Source organism: Lagopus muta, chromosome 1 (assembly GCF_023343835.1).
Source record: "Lagopus muta isolate bLagMut1 chromosome 1, bLagMut1 primary, whole genome shotgun sequence".
Classification (NCBI taxonomy): domain Eukaryota; kingdom Metazoa; phylum Chordata; class Aves; order Galliformes; family Phasianidae; genus Lagopus; species Lagopus muta.
The window spans coordinates 153423637-153447398 of record NC_064433.1 but is presented as its reverse complement, the minus strand read 5'-3'; the positions used below and the strand labels follow the sequence as shown (position 1 = coordinate 153447398).

Here is a 23762-nt window from a genome sequence, read left to right as displayed (position 1 = left end):
AAAGAAAATTCATCACAGTCAATGTTACCTTAGACTTCAGGGTATTTTTCCCTTAAAAAACTGGATGTCTGAATTCACTCATATGGATATATTACTTTCTTTGTTCCTTAGTGTATTTTTTCCTGTTCAGTATTTTTAATTAAAAAAAAGAACAAAAAACAAAAACATTCTTGATATTTTCTGAGTCTAAGCAGTAACATCACTCTTTCTGACACAGCATGGTTATCTTGTATTTACGAATTTCAGGGTGGTAGTTTGTTTTTTTTTTTTATCCTAAGCCACCAGTACTACAGCTAATCCTACACAGCTAGTAATTTGTGCCTGTACTGAAACTCATTACCTAAACCTATGCTTTGCCTTAAAATAAATTAGCCTAAAATGAAGTGTGCTACATGCACTGAGGAATAGGAGTACACAGTTCATACCTTAAGGCATCAACATAAAAAACTAAAGCATATTTTTCCTTCCAGAAGCTCTGGGGAAAACTTATAGTTTCTTCAACAAATATTTGAAAGTTCAATTATGTTAATATTTCTGAGATTAATCAGTACTTTCATCAGCTTGAATAATTAATTGTCCTTACCACTGAAAGTACAACAGAAAAGCAAAGGAACAGATTTCCTTGATGAAAATTCAAAGCAAATGGATGTAATTTAGAACAGTATCATATTCTTCTCTGGCTACTCCATGGGACAATGTCCAGCTAAATACCAAATTTTAGAGCTATTTGGGGAACACTTAAAAATACAAGTGATTATCATTAAATGGAGAGGAATTTTTTACTTTAGCACCACAGGATGTTTATTCTGGATTATACATCTATATAGACATTAATCTTTAATACACTAGGAACAGTTCTTGCATAAAAATGAATACTTGCTCAGGATGCTTGGAGGTTATGTTCCACAGAAGTATTTTGGTGTTCTGGGGGCTTTCTTTTGATCAGTCATAATATACGAGTGATGGCCTAAGGATATGCACGTGAGGAGTTCTACTCTGACTCACTGCTCTGAAGATCAGACTGGAGCTTGGGAGAACAGCATCACTGACATGGGATGTGACTTGGATCTTCCCACACTGGGAATCTGGGAGCAGCTGGTTGCCAAACAGCTGCTTCCAAAAACAGGCAGAGCAGATGAAAAATATTCTGATCAGGAAACAAGCCTAATTGCTAAGGAAGAGGGATTTATCTTGGTATGTCTTGTTTCCCAAGGCAGATCCTGATTATTTTCTCTAACACATGACAAATCATGACAACACAGCAGTAATACACCTGCCAGGTGGGTTTAATCCGCAACACCCTTTGAATGCTCAGGTGGACTTGGGCTTCAGGCCAGGGTATCTTCTGGGTTTCACAGTGACTCCCTTCCTGTTCTGTGGGCTTTACGCCTAGTGAAAAAAAAAAAAAAAAAAGGATGTAGGAGATGGAAGAAGCGGTGAAAACCCATAGATGGAGGAAACCAGATTTATGAGCTGAAAAACACCCTGACTCTCCCACATTACAAATACCAACTATGAAGCTCATTTATTTTCTGACAGCGATACCTAGGGATATTTCCCCAAAAAGATAAATCTCTGTCAGAATCTTTAATGTGAAAACTGGAATAGACTACTTTGTGCAGAATGTCTGTGCGAGATTTAGTACTTTTGCTCAACTTACACTAAGGCTCTATAGAACTTGTTCTGAGCAGCTAAAATAGACTGATAATCTGTTGGGTATGTAAGGCAATCTTAGAGAATAGCCTGAGTTGAAAAGAACCACAACAATCATCTACTTTCAATTCCCCTGCTATGTGCAGGGTTGCCAACCACTAGACCAGGCTGCCCAGAGCCACATCCAGCCTCACCTTGAATGCCTCCAGGGATGGGGCATCCACAACCTCCTCCTGTGAAAAAAACAAAACAAAACTCCTTGTTGCATTCCTAACTGAAATGATAACCTGGTAAGTGATTGTTGAACACTCAACTGCTCCTACTACGTAGCCTGATCCAAAGGTTTCTAAACCTCATTGGACCTCATTGGCTCATCATCTGTTAAAAAAAAAAAAAGGAAAAAAAATCACAGTAAAGGAATCTTAATGAATGGTCGGTCTCCTCTTTTCATATACCACAGTCTGTGTATATATATTTATATGTATATATATATGTATATATATATACACATACAAAACCCAGAAATCATAACTCATGATAGTTTTTATTCCTTGTCAATTGATTATTTCTAATAGGATAAAGATACGGTACTCTGCAGTGTAGGGTGTTGGCTGGATGCAAGGCAGCAACATCTTGATGTTGCTCTGTAGTACAAATGAGACCTTCAAAAGTTAGGAGAAATGAAAAAACATTATCCACTGTGCTTTTATTATATGTATATACATACGTGAAAATGAATAGAGCAGTCAATACCAATAAATATAGAAGGAATCTTCCAAGTGTCATGGTTTTGTGATTTTTGGTTTTCGGTATTCCACATCATAACATCATGTGAGGCATTGGGAGTTTAACTGTTAATGCTCAAGTTCTGGGTACCTGCCCAGAAGAGAAGAAGAACTACATTCCCCAGGGGACTTTGCAGTCACAGAGAGGAGATACAACTCCTGGCAAGGTCACCTGATGTGCTCTTTTTCGTCCGCTCTTCTTCGTCGGCTCTCCTCCCGTCTCCCTGCTGCTCAACTGGACTGCGCATCTCACCTCAGCGTTATGGTGAGGCCTATCCACCTTTCAGACATTCTCTCTCTCATTATATTTGATTTATTGGCTTCAATTCTAATTATATCGTATTATAGTGTGCTATCTTCCATTCCAATAATATATTTAGTAAGTTAGTTTGTTTCTCCTCAGATCGTTGCCACTGTTTTTAATTATTTTGGGGTCCCCTGTTCCCTTTTTCCAGAGGCATGGATTTTTTTCCTCCGCCCCACTGGTCACAGAACTGAGCCGAACCAGCCTGTAAAACGTTGACACCAAGAGATACGAAGCTTGTGCAGACAGGTACCTCTGTAATTACAGATACAATCTAGATCTGTTACAACTGAGATATGAAGATATCTGAAAAAATGATAGAAATGTGTCTCAAAAGTTCAATAGCTGTCCCAAAAGAATATAGTTGGCAGTCCTTTTCTCTAAAAGAGAACTACATTTGCTGTTACAACATACTAAGAGTTTTAAAAGTAGCTACTGCGTATTTAGGCCAATTACTACACGGTGGGCTACAAAAAGGTGCCCTTTTTAGTGAAACTCAGTAAATTAGTAATCATTTTTGAAATTATGTTTAATAAACATGTATTTACTAGGAACTCTATTCTCAAAAATGAGACCAGTTACTTTCAGCTAGGCATGGAGCAGTCTTACCATAGTGTCTCAAATCCAAATGCAGCTAAGAGAAATTGTTACAGACTACAATAGCTCTTTGAAGAAGAGAAGCACGACTGAAGTAATTTAAAATACACATGAAAATACTTCTAATACTATCGGAATACTTTTTTCTTAAAAACAAAATTATACTTACTGAATTGAATAGAGGATTCATCAACTCTAGTATCTCCCAGCACCTCTGAATTAGCAGCTTTGCTGTTTTGAAATATTGTATTATGGAAAGCAATTGGATTCTCCTATTTTCCATGAATCAAGATAATTTGTATCATGCACCAAATAAATAACTTGTATTTAGCTCACGGCTAAATACATTTAGCCCATGTTACCTCATTTTGCTCTGACCTGAAAAGCAGCTCTTTAGAAGAACTCTCTAGTTTCAATAAGAGCACCAGACTTCACATATACAGGCTTCACTGCCTCACCAGGCTGCATACAATATATAGACCCAATATTCTATCTTCAATGTCTAGTTCAAAGGCAGAAGGGATGAGCTCAGCTCTGATGACCATCCCTTCTCTGTACTAACACAGTCACACCAGAAGGATGCTCTGCCACTTGGTGTTAGTTCCAAAATGCAGCTAGCAGACAGCCAGTGAAAGGATCAGATAACTGCATCATCATCTTCTGTCCCTCCTCAAAGTGATCCCACAATGTTTCCAGACCCTCATGTACCAATGAAAATTCTAGTTCCTTCCTAGACCCAGCTGGTCTGCTAGTCTATGTGAAGAGAACACATGGCACTCCAGTGTTTAAAACACCATACGCAATTATTGCTCAGAGTACATCAGAAAGCACATTATTCTTGTAAAACATTAATGGAAATGATAATTCTAAATCAATAAATTTCTGCAGCACTAAAAATCTCGGCATCTGATAAGCCAGGCACTAAGACCCACTTAACAAAGCCAATCATTCACCAGATCTGTGGCTGCTGCGTCACAGTGGTGCAGAGCTTTGGTGAACTCAAAGAAACACCACTGTATTTAAGAATAACTTCTGTTTTCAGCCTGCTAGTTTCCAAACACTAAAGGCATCTGTGGATTTCAACACTGTCTTTTAAGAGACAAAATAAGGGTTGTTCTGGCCCCCTCCCCATCTCCCTTTCTCATATTCACACTTAGGCCATATCTAACAACAGTGATTCAAGTGGGCACACACACCTTTCCCACATCTGAGAAAATACACCCAATCCTTCTAAACGGCTACTCTCCTTTCTCAGAAGAAACCTGCATTCTGTGACAAGAGGCCAGAGAGATAAGCTGCTTATCTTTTGATGGGTTCAACTCTCTGTATAGATCCATTTGACTCCATTCCTAGAGGTGTTTAAGAAACGTGTAGATACGACGCTCAGGGATGTAATTTAGTGGGCATGGTGGTGATGGGTAGGTGGTTGGATTACATGACATGAGAAATTTTCTCCAATCTTTATGATTCTATGATTCCATGACATCTAGCATCCAGATTTTAGAACAAGCAGAAATTCTATTTAGCCTGTGTTCACAGCATGGAAAATCTTATCTAAAAGAGTAGAGCTTGTAATTGATTTTACTTGTCAGGTTTCAAAAATTGGCTTATCATTATGTATTATGGAGTTATAAGCATAATTCAGGGAAAAGTAGAGTCTTTTAGTAATGAGCATTTGGTATTAGAGATGGAAATATTTATCTAATGTTCAAAGTACTAAAGGGAAACAGCAGGACTTCAAGTCCTCCTAAGTCCTTTCATAACCTCAAGCACAAAATGGAAACATCTGCTATATTAATCCAAGTACAAGCATGCTTGCTCATTCCACATACCCATGTCTGAGATTAAATTAATTCATAACACATTCATGTTCATTCTTCCTTCCCCCTCACTCCTCCCCCCACATTTTTAGTAAAATTCTCATCACTTCTGAGATGAAAATGTCTTGAGGAAGAGACAGCATCCACATCCCAGACAATCTGCATGAAGAATGACATCTTCAGCAAACTAAAATAATGGACATTTCTCTACAAAAAAGCATCATTTTAGATTTGTTTTTTTTTTTTTTTTTTCCAATCCATAGCTTTAAAATCAGGATTGCATATGACTCCTGCAATGAAAGCATGCTCAGGTTAACCATTAATACATCCTGCAAGGCACTGGATTTAGACCACAATTTTATCCAGTTTTCAGGACTGACATCTTCAAAACAGTTCAATCACTGCTAAGAAAGAATCACATTTTTCATTTGGTTTTTATTCACATTAAAAACTCACTCCAAGCAACTCCTCCATGGCATCTGGATACTCAGGCTCTTCAGTTTGGCAAGACATTAGCTAACAGCTGTTTGATAATAAATAAATATATATAAGTGGGAAGATGCCCTGGATGCTCACTAGACCCTGGAAATACTTTCAAGCAACCTTTAGCAACCTACTTCTGTAAGAATGCATATGATTTGAGCACTGCAGGGATAGGATTTAAACCAAATATGTAGAGATATGGGGAAAAAAGTTATGGCTAAGGTGAGGAAAAAAGAAAACTTGCAAGAGAAGGGTGGAGAGACAAAGGAGAGTGAAATTAATCACAGAGTAACACTGAAAGTCCAGAAATTCAGGAGTGGGAAGGGAAGGAGGACTGGGAAAAGACACTGAATTGCAGGTGAAGCTGAAAAATAGTAGAGACTGGTTAAAGACTTCACAGAAGGAATATGGCAAAAATAAGCCTCAGAGATTGATGAGGGCCTGAAACAGACGAAGAACTGCCAAAATAGAAACACTGACAAAAACAGAGGTCAGAAAAAGATCTGAGACATTTGAGTCATACAGAGTGCAAACAAGCTTAACAGCAGCAGTCGGCAAACAGAAAAGGAGGCATGATGACAAAGGAATAAAATTAGGCAAAGCTAAGCTGGAAGCAGAATGCATTACATGAGAACAAGGAGAACCTACTGCAGGCTGGAATTCTCACTCCAGGATCTGAACTGCTTTTTCTCACTAAACATCTGGAAAATATTAATGTCTCCTTCTCCGCCCCCCATTAGCTCTGAAGGATGACAGTCTTCTACAATAGCTATCCAAATACTTCAAAAGGGACACAGATTCACAGAGAGGTTGTTGACAATTTTTTTAGGGCATTAGCTTTTTCTGACATGAAGGTTTGGTGGTTTGAGGGCTTTTGTTTGTTTGTTTTTGTTGAGTTTTTTTCTTCTAAATTTCTTTTTCTAAAAGCTTGGTGATTAGATATGGATTATATATGGTTGGCAGCCCTGCCTGTGGCAGGGGGGTTAGAGCTTGATAACCCTTGAGGTCCCTTCCAACCCAAGCCATTCTGTGATCAAGCTAGAGATTACTTAAGCTCTGGACTTCACGTGAAGAGACTGATAGCTAAAAGAGAGATTCTTTTCTCCCCACAAAAACACTGGTTCATTCCTGACAAAAATGGACAAGATCCGTGAAAGAACCAGAACTGCATTGGAAGACGACCCTCTTGCTCTGGTTATAAGCAAGTTAGCTGCACATGGCCTAAGGAACAGAAATTTGTAGCTACAGAAGATAAACTGTAGTGAAAGAGAATGCCACTTCTACTGCTGTGGTCCTCTGTGGTGTTAAATAAAGTGCTCAAAATGCTTTGAGAGCTTCTCAGATTTTGATCTGAAGTCCTGAAGTCTGAGCTGGGATGTTACAGAAGGAACAGACAAAGGTAGAAAGTCTGACTATGCAAGCTGTTTTCACAAGACAGTCCCTGAACACCTGAAGTCAAGCATTCAAGTAACAGGTACTTTTTGCCTATTCAGTCAAAGAAATCCCTTTCTGAGATTTCTTTTTCTTTCTTAAATTGAGGCACCTCCTCCCTTATTCTCACAAATGTAAAAATGAATTTAATCAAGTTCTTGTAGAACATCCAGATGCTAACGAGTAGCTCAGAAATTTCTTTGAGGCACTTCATAAGGACATCAGTGCATAATGCATTTGTAATGCTTGTTAAAAAAAAAAAAAAAAAAAAAAAAAGCCTCCTAGTTGTCTTCTACAGTTTTGGTTTGTTTCACTTTGGATTTTTTTTTTATGCTTTTTGCCATCTGCAGGTATTGCTACAATCACTGTCAACATCTGTGGCAGAATTCTGATCAAAAAATCTTAGTCTGCAGATAACCCAACATTATAAGAATGTCACAAAGCTACAATCCAAAAAAATGAAAATAACACAAACACACACTATTTGGAAGAAAGAGCCAGAAGTACATCCTAGAGTACCTGACTCTGTGCTAAATCAAATAATAGCATCTTTTTAGAATATTTTTGTACTTTCTTCAAGCTAATACTTCATAGTATTCTTCAAGTTAATACTCCATAGGCCCTGGGACATGTCCAGAGAAGGGCAATGAAACTGGTGAGGGGTCTGGAGCACAAGTCTTATGAGGAACAGCTGAGGGAGCTGGGATTGTTGAATCTAGAGAAGGGGAGGCTCAGAGGAGACCTCATTGCACTCTACAACTTCCTGAACGCACATTGTGATGAGGAGGGATTTGGCCTCTTCTCCCAGGAACAAACAGGACCCGAGGAAATGGCTGCAAGTTGTACCAGAGGAGGTTTGGATCAGACATAAGGAGAAACTTTTTCCTCTCAGAGTGGTCAGGCACTGGAATGGCCTGCACACAGAGGTGGTGGAGTTGCCGTCCCTGGCAGCGTTCAAGAGGCATCTGGATGAGGAGCGACGAGATATGGTTTAGTAGCTTAGTGAGTAGTAATGGTGATGGGAGGATCATTGGACTACATGATCTGGTAGGACCTTTCCAACTTTGTGATTCTGTGATAGTGAAGTACTACTCATATTCAAGTGACGAGAATTCTAGGAGATTATTCTGCCATTGTATTTTCTTAAATAATTTTAACTTTCTTCTTTCTGATTCTAAATCTATAACTTTACCTGAAAGAGTCGCACCCTTCCATGCATTCTCTGGGAGAATTCTAGATACATTCTTGTTAATGCATATTTCAAAGCAGCTAGTGAATAAATTAATTTTTAAAAGCCTCTGTAAAAATTAAGGTTTAATACAATCTTTCATCAACCTACTGGACTTTATTTAGAAAAGAGCCCCTAACTACACTGTTCTTCACATTAACCCCCCAAGTTGAATCTCAGGCTTCCAGCCAATTTCTGGAAAATTTATACCCATAAGCAAATTCCCTGAAGACAACCAGACTTGCACAAGAACACCTAAAGGTCAGCACCCTTAGAAATAAGCTTTGAAAGAATCATCACTTCTAAGTACTTAAGTGTATAAAACATTGCCAAAATAGGAGAGCTCTGCACAATAGCTGTATCTGTAGAGTCAGCTCAGCTATAACACAGGGTAACTACATATCACGTCAAAACAGGAACTGCAGCTCTGAACAAGGCAGCACGACTGCAAGGTCACACAGAAGGTTGTTTCTAAACTGGGAAGTAACCTGCAATAAAATACTGTATTAGAAACCACAAATACAATTCCTGCCGCATGTTCTAGACTTCTAGCTCACAGGAAAGGAATTATTTACATGACATACAGGGAGCTCAACATTTTAAGATCTGTTCTACAAGCAAGAGTTCTACATTCATTCAAAGCAGGCATAAGCACTGCGTTTTGCAGACTCCTTTTTGTTGAACTACAGAACCAGCTAGATCAACCCTGTGCACTAAGTTATGCTTGACAGCATTCAAATTACTTTACAAGTTCTAGATGTTCCAGTGTATTTGTTTTTGCAAGGCGTGGACATTTCTGTTCTATGCTGTTCTGTCAGAGAATGCATGGAAGGGTGCGACTCTTTCAGGTAAAGTTACAGATTTAGAATCAGAAAGAAGAAAGTTAAAATTATTTAAGAAAATATAATGGCAGAAGCTGCAGAGAAATTTAACAGAGACAAAATCTTCCTTCACAGAAAAGCTAGAGAAATGTTGGGGCATGAGATTACCCTAAAGGCTCTAAAGAGCCACTTTTGCTACATTGGAATATTAACTATTACTGGTACTATCATTTCTGCAAATACCTGATTTTTTTTTTTTTTTTTAAGTCCTAATAAACATTTGCACACGTAAGCAAATAAGAAAAAAGAGTATATGCACAAAACCATTACTTCCTTCTAAATGTACACAGCTCTAACAGATTGTATCTACTGTAATTAAACTTATTTCCAACTTTAAAAAAAAAATAAAAAAAATTGCAATGTCACGGAGAAAAAATACCTTCATGAATCTAATTCCACACCTGACTCATTCAAGTATGTTTTCATGCAAAAGCATCCTTAGAAAATATGCACTTTATGGCTGTAGCTACTGTCTTCTCTTTCTTCAGATCATGCCATTTCTTAATTTATACTAGCTGGGCTGGAGTAAGAGGTATGCACTGATGTATAATGTCACATGCTCTACTACAGGCTGAGAATGTCCAAGTCAATAGAAGGAAGTAACTAGGTGAAATGTGTGATGAAGATTTACTGTAGTACTCTGAGCTTACTGGACATAAGCATACATTTGACTCTCCACAGTACTTCAATCTATGAAGGTATGAAGGTCCAAATGTAATGCATGTGAATAAACTACTGAAGTTAATGGGAGGCATGATTCACAAGAAGTCATAGGCAGTTTTTATTTAGTCTGCAAATTTGCAATGCTACCTATGTGAGCAAACAAGCAACTGACCATGCCTGCTTTTAGCAATAACATGATTTAAAAACTGGAATAAATATATTTGTCAGAGATAATTAATCAGGAGTCTGACTGTCAAAAAGAACACTACAAGCTTCCCTTCCTCCATGCTGACTCTAAAGGTTCATCCAGCACAAACACAACTACAGAAACATTACAGATTTCTAATTGCTCCCTCTTCCCCCAGTATTTTAACCTGCTCTGCCACAGAGTCTCTGAAATGGAACACAAATGGTGCTCTGAAATTCTGTGATATGCTGTTTCAGCTCTTTGTGAACTTGGACATTTCTTGAAGAGTAGGGAAAGAACAGAGGGCTCATGAAAACCTCTACTGCTCTCCTGCAGCCACAGTGCACTGGGGCAGAGGGTTATGATATTCTTTGCATTCAGTTTTGAGCCCACCTGCTTGGAAAAAAAAAAACATTTGAGAGCTAACAGGCTCAGGCACTGTTAAACAAAGTACAAGCACACCTCACCGTCAAATCAAATTTCAAACAGTATCTTATATACGGAAACATTTGATTGATGGTTAGAACTAGACATGCTTTAAAGAAAATAGTTGTCAGCAACTGATCTGTTAAAACAATCTTCCAATAGGCATGATGTTCAAAGACCATGAATTGAGTATAAATTTTCGAAAGGATTAATTTTAACTCAGTTGCAAGGAAAGCATCCACTCAGGTTCATACTACAAACATTCAAACCTCATTAGCTATACAAAACATGAGGACAGTGATCTACAATAGCAGTCATGTACGACATTAAGATGCACAGAAGTAGTTGTTAAGATACCTCCAATGACTATACAAGTTAATATACCAACTGTAACTGCATTAACGGCAAAGGAAAAAACAGTACTTTTTTACTACTACTTGACAGTTCATACTGAAAAATAAATGAGAAATCCATGATTATCTCAATGTCATGAATATTTGCACATTTTAAAAGCTCAGCCATTAGAGAATGTTGCTGAACCAATTAAATGTTCCAGAGATTAGACTACTCTTATCTGGTTTACTTTTTCCACAGCAGTTCCTACCAGGCTCAAGTTTACTTTACTCTCAGCCTGGCCATCTACCAGCTGCAGGGGCAGCCAAGCAGTAACAAGCATCCTTCAGCAGCAATTTGTCTCAGTACCAGCAGTAAATGACTCAGCTGCTCATGCCATGCTCCAGGAGTTACTCTGCTAACACAACAGCTTTTTAACACACAGCACAGCATCCCCTTCCTCCAAAGCAGGCTGTTGTGTTTGTTTTCTGTTTTTTTATTAACCATACTTTCTAAAACATGATATGAGTGATGTGGTCATAAAAGAAGCAAATTTTCGCTTCTTATCAGCCACGTGATGTTGATTTAAAAATAACAATATGCCAAGGTAGTGGGTTTTTTTGTTTGTTTGTTTTTTGTTTCTCGTTTTTTTTTAATGGGTGTGAAGGTGAAAATATAAACTTCAAACATAAAGTAGACTTAATGTGGTAAAACATTAGAACACCGCTATTCAAATAGAAATAACCCTCACGAATGCAATATGAAATAACTCAAAATCATCATCATCCTGATAACTATATCTGAAAAGCTCAACTACCAGCAATATACAAAAGAATGAATGCTTTTTTTCTCCTTTCAACTTTTAACTTGAATCCTGGAGGGTTGTGGGAAAAAGCAAATTTCCTTCCCTTTTTCCCCCTGGATCAGAATTATATAATAGAATCATATAATGGCCTGGGTTGAGAAGGACTACAATGATCATCTAGTTTCAACCCCCCTGCTATGCGCAGGGCTGCCAACCACCAGACCAGGCTGCCAGAGCCACATCCAGCCTGGCCTTGAATGCATCCAGGGATGGGGCATCCACAGCCTCCTTAGGCAACCTGTTCCAGTGTGTCACCACCCTTTGTGTGAAAAACTTCCTCCTAATATCTAACCTGAACCTCCTCTACCTCAATTTAAAACCATTTCTCCTTGTTTTATCACTAACCACCCTCATAATCAGTCGCTCCCCCTCCTGCTTGTATGCACCCTTCAAGTATTAGAAGGCCACAGTGAGGTTTCCACAGAGCCTTCTCTTCTCCAGTCTAAACAAGCCCAGTTCCTTCAACCTTTCCTCATAGGAGAGGTGCTCCAGCCCTCTGATCACAATGGCCTTCCTCTGGACTCATTCCAAAAGATTCACATCCTTCCTGTACTGGGACCCCAGGCCTGGATGCAGTACTCCAGATGGGGCTTCACAAGAGCTGAGTAGAGGGGGACAATCACCTCCCTCTCCCTGCTGGCCACCCCTTTTTTTAATGCAGACCAGAACACAGTTGGCCTTCTGGGCTGCAAGCGCACACTGCTGGCTCATGCCCAGTTTCTTGTCTACCCGGACCCCCAAGTCCTTTTCCACAGGGCTGTTCTCAAGAAGATCTTCCCCCACTCTGTATAAATACCTGGGATTGCCCCAACCCAGGTACACCATCCTGCACTCGGCCGTATTGAACCTCATTAGGTTTTCATCAGCTCACTTTTCCAGCCTGTCCAGGTCCCTCTGGATGGCTTCCCTGCTCTCCAACGTATTGACTTGCTGTCATCCGCAAGCTTCCTGAGGATGCACTCGATGCCATTGTCCGTGTCATTGGTGAAAATGTTGAAGAGCACCAGTCCCAAGACCGACCCCTGAGGGACACCTCTTGTGATCAGCCTCCACCCTGACACAGAACCATTGATCGCAATCCTTTGGCTGTGTCCAGCCAGCCAATTCCTCATCCACTGAACAGTCCATCCTTCAAATCCGCACCTCTCCAATTTAGAGAAAGGGATGTGGTGAGGGACCACGTCAAAGGCTTTGCGGAATTTAGGTAGATGACATCCATTGCCCTTCCCCCATCCACTGACGCCATCACTCCATCACAGCGTGCCACCAGACTGGTCAGGCAAGATCTGCCCTTGGTGAAGCCATGCTGGCTGTCTCGAATCACCTCTTTGTCTCATATGTGCCTTAACATAGCTTCTAGGAGGATCTGTTCCATGATCTTCCCAGGCACAGAGGTGAGTATTCGTAGCTAACAGTACTACGTGAAGTACTGAAAACTTTTGCATCAAATAGATTAGTCCTTAGATTGGGACAATTTCAACGATTTGAGAAAACAGAAGAGCAAGAGTCATAACACAAGAAAATAACAAACAGCAGCCTTGTATGCCCATATAGTAGCAAGACTGAAGACAATTGCAAATTCGAAAACTAATGCACATGTTGGTAACAAGTATGCAGCCAATCTGCATTCCCTGCTTTTCTGTATGCAGCTCTGATTTCTGCAGCAGATTCCCCTAACTTTATGCCATAAAGTTCTTACTCCTGACTTCACTGTGGCCATTCATGCGTATCAGCTAGAGAAAACAACCCTTCAGCAGGCATGTTCCTGCTGAAGAATGCTCCTGGTGCCTGCAAACAAGGCCAGCTAATCCATGTGCCAACTGAAACTGCCACATTCCCCCAGGTCTCCACTGGGCTCCAAATGACAGTAACACCACTCACTGCATCTGAGTTAGAAACATGTCAAATCCTTATTCACCTGATTATCAAATAGAACTGAAAGGTATTTTGACATTTTAATAGCAACAGCACCAGAAGGAACAAAAAACATCAAGACCATAATTTTTATGACAGAGTAGCAGCAAGAGACTGCCGTATTTGACTACGGGGTAATATTTAAAGCAGTACAAAAACCTGAGACATGCTACAGACAACAGTATCACCTTCCAGCAGCTGGTGAACTTAATGGGAAACACTGCACAATTCTGGCAGAATGACTACTGGAAATGATTCCTGATTTGAGAGCAGGATCCTCAAGACACAGACTCAAGCCGTTGTCTGAGTGGTATTCTGAAACCAAAAGGTATTGAAAGCATGAAGCAGATTCTGCACAGCTTAGCACAGATTCTCACTGCCACACAACAACAGCCCTTGAGAAACAAGGATGCCCTGAATTTACACAAGCTGTTCTCTGTAACACAGGGGCCCACATAGCAACAGGATGCTCAAGTGAATTATGACACTTCAGCAGCAGGACACCATGGAGCTTGTCCTCTGTTGCCACACAGCTGGCCAGCAGAGGGCTAAAATGAAGTTTTTTCTGTATCCTGTGAATAATAGCAGACTTGAGTACCTTAAAAACGATGGAAAGAATATCATATGTAATACTCGAATGTTCGGTCAAGAAAGTCAGGTGATCCCAAGTTCAAACCTTACACTTCACACAGTATTGCTTGCAGCCAGTATTCTAATCCAAATGAAAGTTATTATATAGATGTGGGCACGCTTCAAAACATTACCTAAAAAGACTGAAATATGTAGCATAGCAATAAGCAATTTATCAGTGCATTTTTACCTTATTAGGTATATGAGGCTGCGTAGGCACACATAAGCTGTCTACAATTTTCACTTTCAAATTCCCACACAGCAACAACAAAAATTAGCACGGATATAACATGAAATAAAACTACTGAAATGCAGAACACTGGATGAATACACAGAAACAAAATACTCACACAGAGCATTAACAGAGAAACACCAAGCCCATTAATTCAGCACCTTGGGTTGGTCTCCACATTTCTCATACCCCAACCGCGTTACTGTGTGTTTTAAAGACAACTGCAGATTGAGCAAAAGAGAAGAAATTCAAGAAACAAAGCTCATACGGATGGACTGATATGCTCTTTGTAATTTTTTTTTTTTCCATCTCCTTCTTCTTTGGAAGATTTTGAAGAGGGAAGGTCGCTGTGGGGGAAACACATTCATTTTGCAAACTTCATGCCACCACACTGAACTGCAGGTATTATTTTTAGTTCTTCCTTGCACTAAACAGAGATGGAATCTGAGGCGTGAAGAGGCATCGTGCCAGGATGTAAACCCTCTCCTTCTGAGCTGGCTTTAGTCATGTAGCCTTGCACCCAAATTGCTCTCATCTTCAGGTCAGCACATTTCCCCAGTGCTCACTCTCCTCAGTGCTAAATCTGAGCACATGCACACACATGCCACGCACCAGCCGCGTGTGCTTCATAGAATGATGACATGGCTTAGGTTGGAAAGGATATCAAAGATCACTGAGCTCCAACCCCCTGCCATAGGCAGGGCTGCCAACCACTAAACCAGGCCGCTCAGGGCCCCATCCAACCTGCAGATGGTTTACAAAAAAGGATGATCCTATTTACAAACTGCTCTGCAGTGCTCAAGCTGGCAGTCCTGCTGCACAGAAAATTAAGCGACTCCCATTGAGTATGAGGGGAGTCAGACCAGAAGTTTTTTCTACAAAAGGCATGTTGTTTAGAAATTTCCTCTACAAAAAACAAAGTCCTGTATGTGAGCCTAAACCAAATGCTACAGAAAGAGTAGCGTGTTTCTTGAAATCTTACCTAAAGATCCTAAAGAATCTGCAAACTAAAGACATCAACATCTGAAATTACCTTTTTCTGCTTATTTCAGGGTTTTTTTCTTATTTCCCGTGGTGCAACTCTAAAGGCTTGCAAGGGAATCTGTGTTCCAAACTGCCTCAATTGCCACAAAAGTACCATAATATTGACTGCAGTCTGATATTTATTTTCACTGCCAAGTGCAGAAGCACTCTGTACACACAGTATTGCTTCTTTCAAATCTGTGCTAGGAAAAATTAATTTCTGTATCATACACTACCAAGCCCATAATTTTTCATGCTGTGACAGAGTAGGGCAGGCAGGAATCGCTGAGTTTTTGGGGCACTGCAGCCCACCCAATACACATCAACTTCATACACCAAACTTCAGCACAGAGCACAACCAGAATCTGTGTGCTTCTTTGTTTCTACACTTCCAGAAGAGTGGTCCTAAAGAAAGCAACTTGTTTCTCTCTGGCAAACGCAGCCCTATTAGTATGTGCTACCCTAGCTCTATTATTCTTTGGAAGCTCCAGCATAACTTGATTTCCAGCTTTAAGAATAATTAAGGCAAAGCAAGAAACAACCCATGAGAACGGATATGTAAATGTTTCAGTGAGTTATAACATCACACATCCTAATCTTTCACAGCTCTGTGTCTGAATATTTACTCTGGTTTAGGAATACTCAAGAACCCACAGACCACTGGCTGCTCACAGTGTTCATGGGACACTTCTTCCTGTTTAAAATGAGCACAACAGGAAACCCATATCCAAGTCACGGAGTACATGAAGTATATTTAACATCATCCTAAAAAATTAAATATTTATTAGTCTCACTAGGAAAAACAAAACTGTGAACAGTCTGGAAGCCAGTCATTGCTATGCCCCAGAGGATAATATTCTTACTTACCACAACATGTTTTTAGATCTCTAAACAGCAGATCTCTAAACAGCACTGTGCAGATCTACGTGTTCTTGTCAAGAAGATTAATGAATTAAAACACAACCCTGGTCATTTTAACTGAGCAGACTAGTTGTTATGGTTTATCAGTGCACAAAAATGAACTACGTGACTGAAATTCACAGTAAATAAAAGTTGCAACAGCAGGAGGGAAACCACAGTGACAAGAATGGGAGTAGGGCGAAATACAAGCTTGGATGGGGTTGGTTTTATCTCACCGTCTAGGAGCTTTTACAAGCCTTTTCATATAGCCTTTGAACTCTGAACACGGATCCTCAGTCGTGTTTGCTTTTTAAACTAATGTAATCCCTCAGTAAAGTGCAATACCTGCCCAATACTGTACAATCAGTGGTTCCAGAGATGCAAAGCAAGGTAAACCTTACCATGGTACCCTTTCACATTTTCAGAAGAAATCTGAAATTCTTTAAGTGCAAAGAAATAGAATGATAGAAAACCAAATTAAAAATTCTGTGAGAAAGCAATCCACTTAAACAGAGATGAAGATAACTCACTGTTACAAGTAACTAACAAAGCCACAGAATGTGATTTAGAATTCCTTGGAGGCAATAACCAGAATTTCTAAATGCAACTGAGAATCCATTGAAGCAAAACATCACTTTTTTTTTTTTTTTTTTTTTGCAGTTAATCAGCTGAAATATTTTGCCTGTCTTATTCAAGCTGAAGAGAATTGCAATGCATGCAGGTAATTGCTTATTAATGTGACACTTTTCAGAAGCTCTGAACAGAAATACATAATTTAAGACATGTTTTACATGTACTTACTATACATAATCTGCACTGTCTAAACAGTCTTCATGGTATGACAGCTTTTGAAGTACACCTCAGGTTTTTATTCAGTTGACTTAAGGAACTGAAGACAGGTATAAGAACAGAAAAGATACGTTAAGTACTGCAGCTGAAGTCAGCATACAACACTGCACTTCAGGAGGGACAGAAGATACCGGGGCACTGCTCTGCTGCATGATTCTTCTCTGCTCAGAGAGAACACTCAGAGAACAGAAGAATCCCACCAGCACCACCACTCCAGAGAACAGAGCAATTAACTTCACAGAAGCCCTAATTCCTTGCAGCAGGGAGGGCAGGACCAAGTAGTGGTCTCACTCCTAAGAGAGATGGCTTTAAGTAGGTGTCACTTCACTTTTCAAGCCTTGAAAGCATGCAAAGACTAAAAAGGTTAGACTGTGATTTGGGCTAAACGAGCCCTTGGGGATGTCTGCATGTGTTTTTGTTTGTTTGGTGGCTTGTTTGTTTGTTTAACATTGTTTTCCCTGTAGCCCTAAATATACTACTAGAACTAATCCCTGATGGTACAAACAGGCTTACCTCTGACAAATGCTGAGAGGAAGATTGAATTACCAGACTACTCTCAGACCAACAGGACAACCGCTCTGTTTCTTTGCCTGCCTCATTGATCTACCAGTTGTCACCTAATTAAAACATCTGGAAAGGGGAAATATGCTCACCAAAGAACTCATTCATACACAAAAGCAATGTGCATTCTCTGGTAACCACAAGAAATCACATCCTTTGTGCAGCCTTGATGCAACCACCTCTGCATTTCAAGCTTTCGGTTCCTTTCTAACACTCCTTACTGTCTTCCCACTTTGAAGACTTGTTCAGAGCAAATACATTGTTCATGACATGACCATACAGTTTCTTGCATTACTGACTGTGATTTATTTGGAAGGCATGTTATTATATATGGTCTGGATGCACCTATTTGTGCCCAAAAGAATACGGTGGTAGGCACAGTATTACAGACTCTACAGAACAGAACATCACAGGTCCTGTTTAAGTTACGTCAGTTTATTGCCTTCATTTTGTTGTCTGGCTGCCCACAGTTCATGACTTCTACAAGAGATCCAGCAGGTCTGGCCTTTGTACCCCATGATTTCCTTGTGGCCTCTAAAGATGCCCCAGAACACTGCAGCCAGTGGAGGTAGACAATGCCATAATTCACAGATGAGACAAATAATACAACTAATACAACTTATGACACAGAAAAATTCTCCCTTTACCCCTCTTCTCCGAATTCGAGAGAGTAAGTGAAACCACAAAACCAGAACCAGGTGGCAAAGGACAGACAGCTGGCACCAGGAGGGGACCAAGTCAGCACTGCTAAAAGTTCTAGGACCCACAGCCTAGACAGCAGCCCTCATGCCTGGCCTCTGAAATTCGTCTGAGTTCACCTCACTGCCTCAGAAAAACTCAAGATGCTCAGAGAGATCCAAGTTAATTGGAAAAACGAGTGAAGGAGATGCAAAAAAGGGTGGACTGCACACATCAACAGCAATACCAACTTCTAAGAAAAAGCAGAGATGGGAAGCAGTCAGTCATGCTACCATTCTACAATGGCTGATAGAAATCAAAACTTTTTTTTTTTTTAAACATTCCCTTTCATAAACACCAACTTTGGTCTGAGAAATCAGCCTAGAAATCAGGTTCTCCCCATTGTCATCATATACATAACGTAGCCAAACTTTCTGGCAGTTATTTTTCTATTTAATTATTTCTGAAATTTGAGAAACAGAATAGAAAAACAGAAACAACCTCAGAATAAAATTTGATTTGGTGTGCACAAAAGCTGCTTTCTTTAAAACAAACAGCCTTCTTTTCTGATCAGTATGTTGCCTGTAGCCACTTTCATTGAGCTTATATCATTTCATATACTTATCACTCTATATTTTATTTTATCCTTCTGAAAAATGCAGTCCCCAGTAACATTCCTTCTGTTCCCAAATAATTGGGTGGTTCTCAGGAACTGCAAAAAAGAAAAATACATGAATTAAATAGGTAAGAGAGCACTCAAAATCATTCCTTTCTGCTAAACATTAATCAGAGATAAAAGGCTACATAGCAGCACAAAGGAACAGCTAACAAATTTGGTTTTATTATTCCTTCAATTTGAGACTTGGCAGAAAATTATTATGGACAATTTTTTTTTTTTCAGAACTGGACATTAAAGACAGCTATACAAGCCTAAAGTGAAATATACCTATTAAGAAAAAAAAAGTGCTGATTCTGACATTAAGGAAAAAAATGAAACCTTAAGCTCTCAACTTTCAGTTCCATTTCTAAACTTTGCCAGACATTTTTAAACCAAAGCAATGACAGCAAGACTTTGCATCTGAGCCTTTGTAGCCCATGTAGGCTGGAGACAATGAGGCTGCTTGCAGAACAATTCTGCATTCACTACAAGTCTTCAGCATCCATTTTGTTTTGAGCCACAGTTTGTCAGTTTCTCAACTAATGAATTAAATTCTAACCCACATAATCTTAGAAAACATTTTGTTTTGATTTCTCCAAATCTTGTTTTCATGGTAAGACTGGGAAAGCAAGGCTCACCTCTTTCTTCTGCAATCCAAATATGCTCAAGTCTACTTTAACCAAGCCATGCATCTCTCTCATTATCGTCAAAGCCCATGTTTTTTTTTCATCACGTTTGTTATTCCTATTAAAAACAACTTATCTGATGACTTAACCAGTGCAAGATTCATCAATATTAATTGAAACAATGCTGTACAAGTGTAATTGAATATTCCAAAAATTTGCATGCATTCAACCCATGCTCCTAAGTCACGTGAAAATTAAAGCACAAAACAAATCTGAATAGGAAGTTCACTAACCTTCTTCAAATGTTTCTAACTTGTATTTTCTAATCATAAACCTTACAGGGTGTCATTTTATTGTAGCATAGAAGCCTCCTTCAGACAACGAAAACTAAACATTTTGTACTGCTGTCTTGTTTTTCGCAACACACTGTCCTATGGCCCTGCTTTGCACAGACAACTAATACTCACTTGTGATAGACAAGCCAATCTGACTGACCCTGTGCAGTGACAACTGAGCATGGAGCCGGGCTACAGGCAGGCTACATTCAGCTCTTATCTCTAGCCTTCTGCCTCTCCAGCTCCTACCACAACTTTACTAGGTCAGCAAAATGCTCCACTACTTCTACTTCGGCTTGAGACAGCCTCGTCCCACAAACTTGTGGCTACAGCAGAAAACCACAGTTCAAGACACACAGGAGTTCAACCATACTGAGGTCCATGCAATAGAGAAGTTTTCTTTCAAGGTCAGTTCAGACTGGTCCTGAAACCCCATGGCAGTATACACAGATCACTGTTTAGAGAGTTTCTACAAGAAACACAAAACGCACCAAGTAAGTTTTTGCTTAACTGGAGGAAGCACAGTTATGTATCTTCACTGATAACAATCATTCACAGTATGATTAGATATAAGATGCAAGTTGAAGTTTAAAAAAAAAAACAAAACAGCTCATTTGAAGGGCTCATGTATTGAGAAGAAAGTATAACAACTAGAAAAGGGTGAGGGAAAAAAAGAAGTGTAAAAGCACATCAGTCCTTTGCCTCCTCCCAGAGATCAGGGAACTCAAGGCAACTGTCAAACAATATCGTTCTGCTTCAACCAAAATCTGTTTTATGCAAGAAATTTGGTGTTCTGTGGTTAAAAAAAAAATCAGTTTGGTTGAAATCACTACTCAGAAGGGCTTTTCTTGATGGCTGACAGCAAGGTGTGTCTGCTCTACTTAGAAATTAACTGGCTTTACAACAACCAAAAAAAAAAAACCAAAAACAATCTGTTCCTGTGGTTCTGAAGAAAATCTGCCAGATTTAAAAAGAGACAATGCTGTCATCTAAGTCTACAGACAGACTCTGTACATCCTACCTAATTCTCAAATGACAGCAGCACAGAACAAACATCTCTGGCTGCTGTTAAGAAGCTGCTTGCCAGCACTAAGCTAGACAACTACCCTCATCCTCTTCAGCTGGCTGCTGCTTTCAGAAGTTATCAGGAGCAGCAAACACTGCAGCAACTGCAGAGGAAAAGAATAAAAAAACTTTTGTTCCCACTCCAGCCAGCCAGAGAGCTCCAGAGGCTTCCCTCCCCTTGGAGTCAAAGAGTAAAAGAAAGGGACCCCCTATCAAAAGTATCTTAGCATTCACCACCATACGGACTGCTGAGAACTGGTCTGAAGCCAAGGTACTGCTCCAAAACAGGAACCCGTCCAATGACTCCTGCTTTTCTGCTCTACCACAAGTTGCAGGTTTTCAATTAGAACATAAGGACGTACCACCTCACACCAGTATTTTCTTCAGTCAAGACAAATAACATGCTGTCTTCCTACCTGACGTTATCAGAACATATGCTGCATTGGCTTTTGATTGATCACCTACTTTAAAAATGTGCAGGAATTGGAAAGACGTATTGGTTTCCTTCGTGAATAGCAGCTCATTTCATGGGAACGGTGAATGCACATGCACCTCAGACATGGTGGAACATACCTTGTGGGCAAAGCAATGGGCTCAAAGCCAAAACTTCCACCATGCTGCATCTTGAATTACTTCACCAGCACTATTATCTTGAAAACCTGTTGTTGCCATCTTACTTTGATGGATTCATCCACCAATGAAAACAATGGACAGTTGTCTTCTAACCCACAGACCACAAAACAGCTCCTGCACCCTTTCTCCATCCAGAGCGACCCAGTGTGCTTCTAAACCACTGTGCCAATATTACCATGGTTCAAGAAAAGTGTTCAAAAGCCAACCTGGCAAATCCCCTGTTCACTGTGCATGCTGTGCTGGCACAAGGACAAGGCCAGAAGGAAAGGGTGAGCAGCTGAAGGGAGGAGAGCAGGACTCCTCTCAGCAGCAGTGCCAGCTTGCGCTGACTGGAAGGAACCACAGCCCAAGATCGAAAACAAAATCACCTTAAAATAACAGGCATGAAAATTAATTTCTAACCCAATACGTACCATGAAGCTCATAACCACAGTGAATCAGAAGCATGTGCTTTTGATGAAGTGTGTACATGTGTAAAGACCTTGAAAATGTGCAAGAACACCTGTTTTATAATAAATGAGCTCCAAAAGAAGACCTTAGGAGCTAGCAACTCCTAACAACACGAGGCGAGATGCAGCCTGGCTGCATCCACTCAGAACTGAGAATAAGCAGGGACCCAGGACAGAGCTGCACAGACTGAGCCAACCAAACCTCTCCAGTTGGTAGCACAACTTAAGAAGGAAATAAATTCCTGTATTATTTCCTTTTTGGTACCTGAAAAAAATGTCTGTTAGAAACCCATGAATTGAAATGCTGGCTGTGCATCTACTATCCCTGTTAGGGCTCATCTGTCTAGGAGCCTGAGCCACACAATCTTTGTCTGAGGGCCTCCTATTCTTTATTAATGATTAAAAGGTTAAAAAAACATATTGCAGATAAAACTTAGACTATATTGTCAGAACAACATAGGAACTTACAGAAGGGAATGGATTCAGAATAATACCTTCCTTCAATACTAAGTCTTTATCTACTGTATCAACTTGCACTATTACTACGCATGTAAAGACATTCTCCTCAAGGAACAAAGACATAAAGATAAATGGCTTAATCAAAAAGATCGCCTTTAGTGTAAATGCAACCATGAGAAATACTACATGCAAGAGTAATTTACAGCCAGTACCTCACAGCACAAGGTCCCACGTCACGGCACCAGACCAGAGCTATTGAATAAATAATGCTCAATCCAATGTGTCCTGCCAGCAGTCTTGGTTCCTTCAGCCCATATGGCGACATTCATAAAAGGACATCTTGGCTGCACAATCACCAGCCATGATGCCTCCTTTCCACGCTCCTTACACGTGCTCCCTCCTGACCCCTTTTCCTGGCAGAGCTCAGCAGGGCTGCAGCTGCCAACAAGCTACACAGTCACCTCTGCTTGGGATGCCTCCTGTTCTGTCCCAGAGGGCAGATCAACCCACAGCTACATATGCAATCTAAATCTCTCCAACATAACAAGCTCTGGCAGTGTCTTTGCTCAAATAAAAATAAATACACTAAAAACTTTTGGTTAAGTCCTCTGAGTGGTTTTGGTAAATAGTAGTATTTCTAATTGCATGTATTTTTCATAGAACGGTTTGCATTAGAGGGACCTTCAGCTAGTTCCAACCCCTCGCCATGGGCAGGGCTGCCACTCAGCAGGTGAGGCTGCACGGCCCCATCCGACCTGGCACAGAGCACCTCCATGATGTGGCACCCTCAGCTTCTCTGCGCGGCCTCTGCCAGTGCCTCACCACCTTCATAATGATGAATTTCTTCCTTACACCTAATCTAAATCTCCTCTTTGCTAGTTTAAGGTCATTACACCTTGTCCTATCACTATATCACAATGCTCCTTCCACATCCTTCTTGTTTTCCTCCACTTTTTAAGTTTTGTTGTGGGTTGTTTTTTTTTTTTGGCACTGACTTGTTTGCCCCTGAAAAAACAAGGAAAGGTGTCTTGCCTTTCTCAGACCAAGTACTCTTATCTAAAGGCCTCTGCTGCCGCCATGCTAAACCAATGGTC

At 40.1% G+C, this 23762-nt stretch overlaps 2 protein-coding genes across 2 annotated transcripts in view; one reads left to right on the top strand and one right to left on the bottom strand.

The window, feature by feature from the left end:
- The window catches only part of LOC125687936 (uncharacterized), a 45045-nt gene that overhangs the window by 12177 nt on the left and 9106 nt on the right, over positions 1-23762 (top strand). The window lies entirely within an intron of this gene.
- Positions 1-23762, bottom strand: part of TBC1D4 (TBC1 domain family member 4) — a 105355-nt gene that overhangs the window by 80713 nt on the left and 880 nt on the right. The gene's annotated exons all lie outside the window — the stretch shown is intronic.